The 12,801-nt window shown below is 40.2% G+C and overlaps 1 protein-coding gene across 4 annotated transcripts in view; it reads right to left on the bottom strand.

The window, feature by feature from the left end:
* Window positions 1-12,801, bottom strand: part of GRID1 (glutamate ionotropic receptor delta type subunit 1) — a 680,463-nt gene that overhangs the window by 125,684 nt on the left and 541,978 nt on the right. The gene's annotated exons all lie outside the window — the stretch shown is intronic.

The raw sequence follows: 12,801 nt of genomic DNA on the forward strand, positions 1-12,801 counted from the left end.
AACTCTTTGTGACCCTATGAACTGTAGCCCACCAGGCATCTTTGTCCATGGGATCCTCCAGGCAAGAATACTAGAGTGGGTTGTCATTTCCTACTCCAGGGGACTGAACCTAGTCCGACCTAGGGACTGAACCTGTGTCTCCTGCATTGCAGGCAGATTCTTTACTGCTGAGTCACTGGGGAAGCCCAAACCCAAATCTCATTTAGCTAAATCCAACAAGACAATAGATCAATAACCTCTATCATCACATTTTTGCAACTGAGTAGGCAATACTTTGGTAGTAAGCATGTCTCAAGAGAGTACTAGAAGCAGGAGTGAAGTTTTATGACTGTGCCTATTAGACCTCACAGCCATAGTTGGAGCCCCATCTGAGCAGTATCCCCATCAACTGAGTGCAGACATCTTCAGCTGGGATACAGGCTTCGGTATGATGGCATACTGAGTTTATCATCATGTCAGTACGTGGGCTTTTCTGAAATAATAACCCCTCTATTAGCTTTTATTCCTCAGCCCATTTTTATTAGAAAATAAAACCATTTGATATGTGTTTCAAAGAATCAGAGCCTTGGGTAGGGGTGGGGTGAAGGGGGAACCCACATCTTGCATTACCCTGAATTGGGTGATTCAGCCAGCACTGATCTCAGTCAGGAAACATACCCTTTAAACTTTGGCTAAATGCAAGGACAATATGCTTAGACACAGAACATCCTGGAAGCAGAGTGTAAGCAACTGAAAATGGGATATTGACATGTGTAGCCAAGGTTCCTAAAGAAGGCCTACTCTGAGGATTTATTTTGGGAATCTCAGTGCATCAGGGTTACTAAGGGCAGGCTTGTAGAGTATGAACCACAGGATAGGGTCATCAGATCAGATATATCCATGGAGGAAAGTGCCAGGACCACTCTTGAGGCTCTGGATGTGCTGTATAAGGAGAGGGGAGGGTTCTCACTCTGAGACATGGGATAACTGAAATTCTCAGCCAAGGAGCATTTGCAGAAGGAATAAAACATTTGGTGAAAGTTGTACTTTCTGAAAACAAGACCCAGCAGAACTTGGGTTAAATGTCCAAAGGAAAGAGCCCTTAGAAAATGAAAGAAAAATGAAATACTCTGGAGAAATATTGTATATGAGAGCTTCATGAAAAAATCTTTAGCAAGGATCAGAGAAAGATACTCCCCTGGTAGTATTACAGAGGAGGGCAATGAAACTTAGTCATGCCCTTGACCCAGATCACCCCTGACGGAGGCTACAAACAGACCCAAACTCTAGCTTTTCCTCTCTGAAAGCCCCAGGCACAGAGGGCTCACTGGGCGCACACTAGCCACCTCCAATGGCGCCAGCAATAAAATTCTTCTGTCACATCCACAGGCAGGATGGTGGCAGTCAAACTTCAGCTTAAGATGCAGAAAGCGGAAAGCTGGCATTGCTCTCATTGTAACAATCAAACAAACAAACTTCAGATCAACAAACAAAATATACTTTATTTATTTTTAAATTACTTTATTTATTTATTTGCCACATTGCAAGGCATGCAAGATCTTAGTTCAGGATCCCCGACTAGGGATCGAACCCATGTCCCCTGCAGTGGAAGTGCAGAAGCTCAGAATCTTAACTGCTGGACCACCAGGGAAATCTCAACAAAACTGCATTTTAAAAATCCTCTGAGGACCCTGTGGTCATAAGACCATCTGGCAAACTGAATTTCAAAGGATGAGAAACTCCTCCAAGGAGAGACAGGATATAAGAAATATTTCATCTTTGGCAGAAAATGGCACAAAAGAGGTGGTATTAATAGTTACATGAGTGAATAGGAAGAAAAAAAAACTGAAATTTTACCAAGTTCTTAAAGGGCATGTGTGGGCCAGCCTGACAGTTGAGGCTCCCTGGGAGCCCAGATTCAAGGGGGACCCTACAGTGGGGGCCACAGTCACTCATTAGCTCTTTCCATCAAGCCTCCACTGGGTGCAGAAAGAAAAACAGAACAGAGCACTCATTATGGGTTATGGGATAATATCAGATACAAGATATTAATGTCTAGTATAGGACTTGTATCTAGTATATATGAAGAAATCTTACAACTCAATTACAAAAAGGCAAACAATTCAATTTTAAAAAATAGAGAAAGAACTTATTTTCCAAAGAATATACGTGAATGGATTATATGCATATGAAAAGTCAACATCATGAGTCATCAGGGAAATATCAAACAAAACCACATGACATCCCACTATACCACAAGAATGGCTAAAATCAAGGTTGATGTTACTGAGTGCTGGTGAGGATCTGAAATGCAAAAGTGCAGCCACTTGGAAGACGGTTTGGCAATTTCCTATAAAGTTAAACGTACACTGAGCACACCTTCCAGCAATTCCACTCCTAATTATCCATAAGGGAAAAATAAAATATGTACACGTAAAGGTCAGGATGTGGGTGTTCATAGAGACTTTATTCATAATAGCCCAAAAGTGGAAACACTCACATGTCAATCATGGTGACTGGTGAATGAGTGGATAAACAAAGTGGGGTATACGTACACAATGGAATACTACCCAACAGAAAAACTATGATAGAGGCAACAGCATGGATGAAGTTCAAAAGCATTACACCAAGGGAATGAAGCCAGACACAAAAAACCACAGACTTTATGATTCCATTTATATGACTTCCTTGAAAAGGCATTATTATAGGTCCTGGCATCCAGTCCCATCACTTCAAGGCAAGTAGATGGAAAAACAGTGGAAACAGTGACAGATTTTATTTTCATGGGCTCCAAGATAACTGCAGACAGTGACTGCAGCCATGAAATGAAAAGATGCTTGCTCCTTGGAAGAAAGCTATGACAAACCTAGACAGCATAATAGAAAAGCAAAGACATCACTTTGTTAACAAAGTTCCAATAGTCAAAGATACGGTTTTTTCAGTAGTAATGTACTGATGTGAGAGTTGACCATAAAGAAGGCTGAGCATCAAACTTTCAAACTGTGGCTTTCAAACTGTGGAGCTGGAGAAAACTCTTGAGAGTCCCTTGGACAGCAAGGAGATCAAATCAGTCAATCCTAAAGGAAATCAACCCTGAATATTCACTGGAGGGACTGATGCTGAAGTTGAAGCTCTAATACTTTGGTCACCTGATGCAAAGAGCCAACTCACTGGAAGAGACCCTGATGCTGGGAAAGACTGAGAACAGGCAATGGGAGCAACAGAGGTTGAGATGGTTGGATGGCATCAGCGATTCAATGGACATGAGTTGAGCAAACTCCAGGAGATAGTGAAGGACTGGGAAGCCTGGCGTGTTGCAGTTCATGGGGTCACAAAGAGTAGGACGTGACTTAGCAACTGAACAACTGAATAGCAATAGGTCCAGAAGATAGATCAGTGTCGGCCTGGGGCCAGGAATGGGAGGAGGGTATCAAGTGAAAAGGAAAAGGAAGGCTACTTGGGGATAATGGAAGTGTGATTGTGATTATACTACCATTTACATTTGCCAGAGCTGATCACATTGTACAACTGATGAATTTGTACAATTTGATCACATTGTAAAAACCAACGAATTTATTGCAGGTAATTGCATCTAAATAAACCCAACTTGTTCTACACACATATGCACATCTTGATAATAACTTGGCAAAGGATAGAGCCATGTGCTAGAGAGGTGGGCTAGTGGAACTAATCTATCATGTGACCCATCTATGACCCTTTGGTACCGACGATGAGATGAGAGGATTCCCACAATAACACGATGAGCAGTGTTAGTACACTCAGGCAATTGTACCTGAACTAGCCAGAGCTAGATGGATATCAAGTGGCTGAGAAATCATTTATCTATCTAGAAGAATTGAATTCATCTCTATAAAGGTTTAGGAAGACCATAAGGGTATTTTCACCTTCAAATAGTTCCTTGGTTTGCGGGTTTGTGTGGGAGAAAAATTAGATTACATAACATTATATATAGCACGATCCAATTTTTTTCATGCTTATTTCATTTTGTGAGATGGTACACGTGGGTGACTAAGACACAGCAGGGCAGTTGTAAACGGCTATTTCTGGAATTAGGTAGAGTGATGAGATTGCAGGGAATGTTCATCTCTTGCCCAATACAATCCTGTAAGGTTTGAGTTATTTTACAGAGAGGAAATGTTGCTTCTGTAATCAGAAGAAAAACAATAAGCTATTTTCATTTTGAAGCTGCACTGCAATCTGGTGTATAACTGAAATGTTGATTTTGTATCTCTCTCTAATTGTTTTAGGTATACTGGTTTTGTACCTCTAAATAAACTGCAAGTTCTACCAAAGGCAGTATCCATCCTGAAACAAGCCAGGATGGCATTTGCTTCTCCCACCTGTGTGCTAGGAGACCTCTGGCAAGTTACTTGAATTGGTTATACTTTTTCTGGGCCTGTGTCCACATCTGTTATTGGTTATTAATAGGCATTAGTTAGTGTTACTGATGATTCTTTCTTTCTTTCTCAGGTATTTACTATGCTCAGGTCCATGCTAACAGCTTAGGATATTTTTGCTAGTGTGAATTGACTAGAATTAATGGCACTATACATCAGTCTGAAACCTGACAAGATACCTCCTGACAGTCAGTACTATGAGTCTTTGCACTGAAAAAAGAGCCAGTGTCTCTCATTATACTGTCTCTAAATTTGGGGCTATCCTCTCTCCAAAGAACACTTTCCTTGTCCTTTGCCCACTGACTCTGAGTTATCCTTGAAGATCATTCTAGAAATCCATCCTTGAACCTTTCACCAAGAGGACACATCTCCCTTTGGTGATCCCAATTCATAGCACTCCAGCCTTGACCCTGTGGAAATGCTTTTCATGATATATTAACATTCCATGTCTATTATTCACAAATATACTCTATCTCTTTTAAGTCAGGGACTCTCTTTTCTTCATTTTGATTCCCTCAATAAAATTTTATTAGAAAAATTAATAAAATTTATCATCCCCTGGGCAGTTCTTCATTAACTGGTTGAAACTGCGTGCTCTTTCCAAACTCTTAACTCCCAGGATACATCCCATATCTGAAGCTCTGTAAAAGGCTTTCTCACTCACTTCTGATTTATTTATAATAGTTGCAAGTGCCTGGGCTGGATTTTCTCTTTTGCATGATTTTGTTTTGCATACTTACTTTAAGATTTCTAGTCATGGGAAAGTGTTAGTAAAATGAATGTTTCAAAAGGCATTTTAAAGACCCACTTCTTTTTTTTTTTATCTTTACCTCTAAACTCTCTTTGCACAAAGTGTGGTGCTTGGACCAGGGCATTACATCACCTGGAAATTCATTTAAAGCAAACAATCTTGGCTCTATCCCATGTTTCTTGAGTCAGCTTCCGCATATGAACAAGATTCCCAGGTCATGTGTGGGCACAGAAAAGTCTGAGAAGCACAATTTCTAGATCACGCTATCATGATTTCTGATCTAGAATCTTTATGAGCTGCTTTACCTATCTCTCAATGCCTCTTCTCCTGCTATCTAATCCCCACTCTGCAGCCAGAATTTTCTTTCTTTTCCTTTTCTAATAAAAATTGTTATTGTTCTATTTCACTCTCCTTCTCAAAATTCTCAAGTGGTTTTCTGTTAAACTTGGATTTAAAAGCATATATCCTTTTCATGGCTTATAAAGCTTTCCAAGACCTGCCCCAGGCCTGCTCTTCAAACTCAACCCCTGCCATGCTTTCCTTCTTAGTTACTAAGTTCCACCAAAATGCATCACCTTTCAATTACTCTCTCAAGCCAAACTGTTTCCTGCCTTGGGAACTCTGTGTACCCTCTTAACTTTCCTGATAATTCTTATCACTAGACTTCACATCCCATCGCTGGCTCTTTCTCATCTGGCAGGTCTTACATTTATCCACTTTATAAAGTCTTTCCAGCTCACTTTTCCCAAGTACTCAATATTCTTAAGCACAGAACTTTGTTATTTTCTTTATAGCTCTCAAATTTTGTAGTACTAATAGTCAAAATCACACTCCAAAATAACTGTTTTTTTGCTTCTATCTGTTCTACTCTTTGTCTGTTTTTCTCACCATTCTATATTCAACCTCTGACACATTTCTGGCATAGAGCATCCACTTAAGAAGTATTTGTTGAAAAAAACAAATAAATTAATGAACTAGTCTAAGGGGTGAGCAAAGTTTCCCATAAAGGGCCAGGCAGTAAATATTTTAGGCTCCTTGGGCCACATGGGCCCTGTGGTTACTACTCAAAGAGTACATATGGCTTGGTGCCAATTAATCTTACTTACAAAATAAATAATAAGCTGAATTTAATCCAAAACCCATAGTCTGCTGATCCTTAAGAATGAATATCTTTATTTCTATTGTTCTTTCTATCCAAAATATTTGTCTCTCCAACTGAGTTTTTCAAAATACTCCACTTCTTTAAGGTTTAATTTATCACTGAAAAAAAAAATTGTTGAATAGTCATGTTTTCTGGAAATCCCATTTTATCCCTCCAACTAGAAGAGGCAGATCCTCCTGCATCCTTAAAGCATTCTGCTTGCCCCTTTTCCATGGCTCGGATCACATTCAGATTTCCCTGACAGTTCCTGCAGCAGATTGTATTTTCTAAAGATGGTTGTGACAATGTTTCCCATCCCACATTCTCTTCTATAATGTGACTTCACCACCCCCTATCAAGAAGTGACGTTTAATTCCCTTCTCTCTTAAAATCTGGTCTGAATATGATGCTGCTTGTCTTCAAGTCTAGATCAGAAACTTCTGCGTGACTCTTAGGATGCTCGCTCTAGGAAAGGAATTTTCAACCTTGGCCACACTGACATTTGGGACCAGGTAGTTCTTTGTTGTGGGCCTTGGGGGGGGGGGGGCGGGGGAGGCGGGCAGCAGTGGTCTCTGCCCTGTGCATTGTGGGATGTTGAGCAGCATCTTCCCCATCCCCACACCCCGCACAGTGGAACCACCAGAAATATCTCCAGACATTGCCAAATATTCCCCCAGGGACAGAATCATGCTCCACTTAGAATCACTTATCTAAGAGAAGCCTGCTGCCATGCAAAAAGTTCAGCAGTCCTGAGACTAAAATGCTGGAAAAATCACACATAGGTTTTCTAGTCAACAGTTCCAGATGAATCCAGCCTTCCAGCCACCTCTGCAAAAGCATTAGACTTGTGAGTGAGGTCATCTTAGACCTTTAGGATCAATCCATCAGGCAGCTGAGTATCATCAAGCGATCTCAGTTAATGCCAAAAGAATCACCAAGCCAAGCCCTGATCAAATTTCTGACATGCACAATATATGACATACAATATTATTGTTTAAAACAGCAGGTTTTGTGACATTTGTTATTAAGTAGTAATAACTTGAACAGAATCTGGTATCTGGAAGTATGGTGGCATTCCAATGGGGAAAATATAAAATATGTGGAATAGACTTTGGAACTGTGGAGCAGAGTAATCTAGAAGGATCTTAAGGAGACTTTTAATGGAAGCAAAGTGAACCTTGAAGAGGCTCATGAGTTTAAAGGAAAGTGAGGAAAATATTATTGGGAGTTATAGGAAAGGGTACCCTTGTTATATAATTGCAGAAAACTAAGCAAAATCGTTACCGGCAGTAATTTGGAAAATAGAAAATTTACTTAATAAACAGATCATTGTTGTTTAGTCACTAAGTCATGTCTGATTCTTTTGCAACTCCAAGGACTGTAGCCCACCAGGCTCCTTTGTCTATGGGATTTCCCAGCAAGAATACTGGAGTGGGTTGCCATTTCCTTCTACAGGGGATCTTCCTGACCCAGGGATCAAAACTCAGGTTTCTTGCACTTGCAGGCAGATTCTTTACCATTGAGCCACCAGGGAAGCCCTAATAAACAGATGTATGCTAAGTCACTTCAGTCGTGTCAGACTCTGTGCGACCTTATGGACTGTAGCCCACCAGGCTCCTCTATTCATGGGTTTTCCAGGTAAGAATAATGAAGTGGGGTGCCATTTCCTCCTTATCTTCTGGGCCCAGGGATCAAACCCATGCCTCTTATATCTCCTGCATTGGCAGGCAGGTTCTTTACCACCAGCGACACCTGGGAAGCTAACAAAGTATCAGGCAGAATTTGAAGTATCTTTTGTCCTCTCTTAGCTATATATCATAATGTAAACATAGACGCATAGACAACTCAAAGATGGAGTACAGAAGGGATTTTGTTTTCAAGCAAAATTCACAGAAAATATATAGAAGCCATGATTTGTGAGATTCAGAAATAAAATTATTTCTCAACCCGTCTCCTGTAGCAAAAAAATTCCAAAATAAATGAGGTTCCTGATGCAAAGAAATCTCATAGGTTATTTCCCTTGACTTTTGACTGGTTTCTCTTGGAATTTATAAATTGTGGTGGAAGTGACACTGATTTTTGAAGCTATATTCTAAGCGAGCATGCAATATCCACTTGGTTCTTTTGTGACACTTGTTCTGAGGGAAGCCAGTCACCCAGCTATAAGAAATCTAACAGCCCTGAGACTGTCATACTCCATGTAGGTTCCCTGGAAGATAGTCTTGGATGAGCTCAGCCTCCCTTTCCACTGCCAAGGAACCTGACATACCAGCGAAGTCCTCTTGACTCTCCAAACCAGCCCATCTGCCAGCTGAGTACAACTAAGAGATCTCAGCTGTTGCTATGAAGAGCCAAGCCCTGCTCCATGTCCCGACCACCAGGATCTGTGAGACATAATAAAATGTTGCTGTTGGATGCCACTAAATTTGGGAGTAGTTTGTTATGCATCAACAGTAACAATTTCAGGACTTCCCTGGTGGCTCAGTGGTAAAGAATCTGCCTGACAATGCAAGAATCTGCCTACCAATGCAGGAAGCATGGGTTTGATCCCTGGTTCAGGAAGATCCCACATGCCGCAGAGCAATTAAGCCCCTGTGCTACAATTGATTGAAAGTGCTCTAGAGCCTGGGCGTCCCAGCTACTGAGCCCATGTGCCACAACTACTGAAGACTACACACCCTAGAGCCTGTAGTCTGCAACAAGAAAAGCCACAGCTAGGAGAAGCCTGTGCACCGCGACTAGAGTGGCCCCACTCTCTTCAACTATAGAAAAGCCTGCATAGCAACAAAGACCAAGGACAGCCAAAAATAAATAAATAAAATTTAAAGAAATGGTAACAGTTTCCTCTGCATTTGTGCTTGTGCTCATTTTTTTTTTTTTTTTTTTTTTTGAGGCTTGTAGGATCTTAGTTTCCCAACTAGGGATTTAATCCATGGCCATGGGAGTGAAAGTGCCAAGTCCTAACTGCTAGACTGCCAGGAAATTCCCTCCTGTGCTCATCTTAAGGTACGAACTGATTCATTTCTCTCTGTATTCTTAAGGTGTCTATAGTAATGCCTCCCAAACATTAAGTGGACTTTCTTTTATTCTACAAGGCATCATCACACACTACACCTCATTTGAGTGTCACCGATACTTTATGAGTTAAGCAGAATAGGAATTAGCATTCTCAGTTTTCTTAGTGTAGAAATCGTGGCTCAGAGAAGTCATATGACTTCTCATATATCTACTGAATAGTTGAGGGAGGCTGTAAACTCAAGATTTCTGAATCTAAGACCACTGGGATCTTCTTGTAAAATTCTCCCTCCACACATAGTAGGGCCTTCATAAGCATCTTCTTGTCTCATAAAGGAAGAAAGAAAGGACACATATCCCCAAGGCTGTTAACAACCATGGTGATAGAATCTCTTCTGACTCCAGGGCTATAGATGAGGGGCAGAATCCAGACATGTTCTTGAAGTCCTTACATTTCTCCCAACATTTTATTGACATTTCTGGGAACCAGATCATTATACTGGTGCAATCTGGAAACTGCACAGCCTCAGACCTCCGTTCTCTGGTCTCTTCTTCTCAGATTCACAATTTAGAGGTCTCTCCAACTGCACAGAAGGTAAATGGACTCTCATTTCCCTCAGCACCAGAGTCAAACAATTAATATCACCCAGAAAGTGTATATTAGGGTGACAGTAAGGGAGCTAAGACCTACCCCTGAAGGTGATTGTTCTACATAGTAGGAATCGAGTGAGAGAGATTTTGAAAACATTTCTTGTTATGGGAGATAGGAGAAGACTTGAGCTGGCTATAGAGATAGTTTAGGAAGAGAAAGGTGGCTTTTCCTGTTTCTCATTTTCTCTTTCATAGTCCATAATCAGAGGGGAAATGATATTTGCTTCCAGTCCCAGTGATTCTTCTTTAGATTATGCATGTAACTCAGATCTGAAAGTAACCAAATAAAGCATCTTTATTTCTACAACAGTGAAAACAAAATGAATAGTACACTACTTTGTAAGAGGACTTCAGAGAAGACTCTGCCTCGGATGAGCTTTAAGACTATGAGTCACAGCAATAAAGGGTATCTGGTCATCTTGACTGTGTACATCGAAAGGTCAGCATCTGAAAGTATCTGTATCTTTGTGGTCTTCCTGGGCTCAGAACAAATACCCAGGAGGGTCATTGGTAACTGAACTGAAAATAAATGGAGTGGGGTAAAATGTTCACATAACTTCTTATTGATTGAGGCAGTATAGTGTAGTATAACATACTAGGGTTGAAAAGCTTAAAAATCAAGAGTAAGATTGCCTGAAATATATCATATGACCTTAGCCAGTTAACTTGAATATTCTATGTCCCATAGTCATCACCTGAAAATTGGGGGTGAGAGTTTTTATTTCAATTCTCTCTACTAGTGAAACCCTGCATGAAAAAAAGAGGGCTGAGAGCTACAAAATGGAACAAAAAGTTGACACTGTATTAATATTACAAAAGCAAATATTTATACAAAAGCAATTTATCTTTGGCAGAATGAGTTTGGAAAGACTTGAATTTGAACCCTATCTTAGTCACATGGTAATTATAACCTTGACCAAGCTACTTAACCCCTTTCAACCTCAAGCTTAGCTCTTTTAAAATAGCGAATATAGTAGCATTGATGGTAGGTTCTTTTAAGTTTTAAAACCTACCAGTGTTCTGATCACTTTCAAATATTTCTTCCTAGATCAGGTTTTTTCCCTGGCCACCAGGTTCCAGTGTTTGGGTTTCAACTTAACATCTCCATTTGAATACTTAATAAACAACTCAGATTCAAACAAACACCAAACATTTGATCCTCACACTCCTGAAATATTCATTATGCACTATTTTCATTCCCTCAGTTACAAGCACCATCATCCACTTAGTTGCTTAAGCCAAAGACATCAGAGTTATCTTTGATTTCACCTCCCACATAAAACCCATCTGCTTCTAAAATATGTCCTGAAACTGAACCATCTCTGTTGCTGCCTCCCAAGTCCCAGCCAACAATACCATTTAGATCCTTGAAACCGCTTGTAACTGGTATCCCTAATATTACTATTTCCATGCCAGTGGCATGTGGTTATAGGCACTTACTGTTCATCAAATATCAGTATGTTTTCCCTTAAATTTCTCCGTCTTCTTCAGTGAGGGTGGGGCTACCTCTAGGGAATACCTTCTCCATGCGTTGACTCATGGATCCAGGCAATATCTATCCTGTGATTATCAACATGTGATATCCATGACACCAAGACATGAAAAGAAAAGCGCACAACTCATATGCTCTTGACAAAAAGTAAGAATCCCTTTTGTAAACATCCCCATTTGTTAGAAATTTGGGCACATGGCCTTATAACTAGCATATGGTTTTTATGCGGGAGGTGAAATCAAAAATGACTATGAAGTCTTTGCATAAGCAACTAACTTTGTGCAAACAAGAAATAAACTTGTATTAAGCTTCTGATAGCAGCACAGTCTAGCTTATCCTGACCATAGTCCATCCTTCACACAGCAGGTGGAGTGATATTCAGAAGCATAAATGATTTCATATCACTCCATTTAAAATGCTCCCTTAGCTCTCAATTAAAATAAGACCCAAAATCCTAAGCATGACCTACAGCATTCTCCACATTTTGATCCCCAATAGTTCTCTAACAACATAGTATCACTTCCTCCTAGTTACCTGAAACAGCCACATTGGCCTTTTTTCCTCAAACATTCTACAACTATTCCTAGTGTAGAGCCTTTGTACATGTTATTCTTCTAGAAACATTTTTACTTTAGAACTATTCTGAGTTGGCTTCTTTGCATCATTTTCAGTCAGTTCTCATTTTCTCCAGAGATTCCTTGTCAATCCTAAGTAGATTCTCCTGCTGAGTCCCTCTCTATCTCATTTTCCGGTTTCATTTTTGAATAGTATATGTCACCATATAAAATTATGCAACTTATTTTATTATGTAATTACTAAAAATTTAATAAAGTGTAGTCTATCTCCCCTCACTGGAATATAAGCTACCTGAGGACAAAATACTTTTGACCCATTTTCAGCAGTGCCCTCAGCACTTATGAAAATGCCTGGTACAGACCAGGCACTCAATAAAAGCTAATAATTACTACTATCACTATGCTCAATAATGCAGATATTCATGCCTATTTTTATAGTTACTTGAATTCAAACAGAAATATCTAACCTGGTGCAGACAGATGACTAGAGTGTGGATCTGGAAGAATCGTAATATAAGATCACATGGCAACTTCCCTCACCCAAAATTCAGGAAAAAGAGTTATGCTCAAAAGCACAAGATTCTTCTGACTCATTATCAGGTAAGAATTTACACATCTGATCACCTCTCATGATTGGTTGAAAGGTGTGATACTTTAAAGGTGTCAAACACCTGGGCTTCCCAGGTGGCCCAGTGGTAAAGAATCCGCCTGCCAATGCAGGAGCCACAGGGATAGGATCCCTGGGTTGGGAAGATCTCCTGGAGGAGGAAATGGTAACC

Source organism: Cervus elaphus, chromosome 15 (genome assembly GCF_910594005.1).
Source record: "Cervus elaphus chromosome 15, mCerEla1.1, whole genome shotgun sequence".
Taxonomy (NCBI): domain Eukaryota; kingdom Metazoa; phylum Chordata; class Mammalia; order Artiodactyla; family Cervidae; genus Cervus; species Cervus elaphus.